At 36.0% G+C, this 2,500-nt stretch overlaps 1 pseudogene; it reads right to left on the bottom strand.

Annotated features, from left to right (window-relative positions):
• Positions 1-2,500, bottom strand: part of LOC129252022 (large subunit ribosomal RNA) — a 5,486-nt pseudogene that overhangs the window by 2,901 nt on the left and 85 nt on the right.

The following is a 2,500-nucleotide window of genomic DNA, read 5'->3' as shown; positions in this document are numbered from 1 at the left end:
CACTGGGCAGAAATCACATTGTGTCAACACCCGTTAGGGCCATCACAATGCTTTGTTTTAATTAGACAGTCGGATTCCCCAAGTCCGTGCCAGTTCTGAATTGATTGTTAATTGATAATCGTTATAATTTAAAAGGAATATATATCGAATGATATAATTCCTTAAAAATTTTAGCAAGAAAGTTCCACAATTGGCTACGTAACTACTATCCGGGGAACAAGAATCGTAATTCTCTATTTACCCAGAACGAGTACATAAACCATGGTATTGCTTCCCAATCAAGCCCGACTATCTCAATCTTCAGAGCCAATCCTTATCCCGAAGTTACGGATCTAATTTGCCGACTTCCCTTACCTACATTATTCTATCGACTAGAGACTCTTCACCTTGGAGACCAGCTGCGGATATTGGTACGGCCTGTTGAGAAGTTTGCGTGACCCCACCATAAATTTTCAAGGTCCGAGGAGAAAATATCGACACAACAGTAAATGTCATGCTCTTCTAGTCCATCTACCATATCTCTCTTCGAAAGACTTCCATGGTAGTACGACTATAAAACAGAAAAGAAAACTCTTCCGATATCTCTCGACGGCTTCTTTATGGTCGTTCCTGTTGCCAGGATGAGCACAAGGCCCATTTTTAATAACAAACGGATACTCAACAGGTTACGGAATTGGAACCGTATTCCCTTTCGTTCAAAATAATTCAAGTATTTTAATTATTTTTAAATATATTTTTATTAATATTTTTTTTTATTAAAAACTTGAAAATTTTCGGCTTTCGCCTTGAACTTAGGACCGACTAACTCGTGATCAACCACTGTTCACACGAAACCCTTCTCCACTTCAGTCCTCCAAGGTCTCATTCGATTATTTGCTACTACCACCAAGATCTGTACCAATAGCGGCTCCATGCAGGCTTACGCCAAACACTTCTAAGCACACTATTGTACCCTCCTACTCACTAAAGTTTCAAAATTTATAAATCAATCGAAATTGTTTTATAAATCATCTACTTTAGCGGTAATGTATAGGTATACAACTTAAGCGCCATCCATTTTAAGGGCTAGTTGCTTCGGCAGGTGAGTTGTTACACACTCCTTAGCGGATTACGACTTCCATGTCCACCGTCCTGCTGTTTTAAGCAACCAACGCCTTTCATGGTATCTGCATGAGTTGTTAATTTAGGCACCGTAACATTACGTTTGGTTCATCCCACAGCGCCAGTTCTGCTTACCAAAAGTGGCCCACTGGGCACATTATATCATAACCTCAACCTTCATATCAAGAAAGGTGAGGTTCTTACCCATTTAAAGTTTGAGAATAGGTTAAAATCGTTTCGACCCTAAGGCCTCTAATCATTCGCTTTACCAGATAAGATTATTTTATATAATTTTTAAATGCACCAGCTATCCTGAGGGAAACTTCGGAGGGAACCAGCTACTAGATGGTTCGATTGGTCTTTCGCCCCTATACTCAATTCTGACAATCGATTTGCACGTCAGAACTGTTTCGGTCTTCCATCAGGGTTTCCCCTGACTTCAACCTGATCAAGTATAGTTCACCATCTTTCGGGTCACAGCATATATGCTCAAGGTACGCTCCAGTTAGAGGTATAAATAATAATAAATTATCATTATACATAACTATATGGAACGCCCCGGGATTGAATTAATTGACTATTTATTAAAAAATAGACTAAAAATTAATCCCATTATATTTAAGTTAAGTTAATTATGCCATTAAGTTTAATATAACTCAATGACTTGCACATATGTTAGACTCCTTGGTCCGTGTTTCAAGACGGGTCCCGAAGGTATCCTGAATCTTTCGCATTGTTAATCATATAAATGCATACAAATAAATATTAATATCATAGATATTAAATTTTTTGTAAAATTCAAAAAATGAATTTTAGCATTATATATAATAAAATCTATCAACACTTTATCAAATCATTAGTATTTATTTTATGTTAATATGCTTAAAAAGCAAATTAATTTAAATAAACTTAATATCACCAATGATCTTTTGATAAATACTTTATTATGTTAATAGATTACAATGTCCTTATATGAAAAAAATGCACATTATTTTTTTAATTATTTAATGATGAATTTTTCATAATGGATATTCAGGTTCATCGGGCTTAACCTCTAAGCAGTTTCACGTACTATTTAACTCTCTATTCAGAGTTCTTTTCAACTTTCCCTCACGGTACTTGTTTACTATCGGTCTCATGGTTATATTTAGTTTTAGATGGAGTTTACCACCCACTTAGTGCTGCACTATCAAGCAACACGACTCTTTGGAAATATCTTTCTAGTAATCATTAACGTTATACGGGCCTGGCACCCTCTATGGGTAAATGGCCTCATTTAAGAAGGACTTAAATCGTTAATTTCTCATACTAGATATTAAGATATTCCATACACTGCATCTCACATTTGACATATAGACAAAGTGACTTAGTGCTGAACTATTTTCTTTTCGCTCGCCGC

The sequence above is a fragment of the Anastrepha obliqua genome, unplaced genomic scaffold, assembly GCF_027943255.1.
Source record: "Anastrepha obliqua isolate idAnaObli1 unplaced genomic scaffold, idAnaObli1_1.0 ptg000136l, whole genome shotgun sequence".
NCBI classification, from domain to species: Eukaryota; Metazoa; Arthropoda; class Insecta; order Diptera; family Tephritidae; genus Anastrepha; species Anastrepha obliqua.
This window is presented reverse-complemented; position numbering and strand designations above follow the sequence as displayed.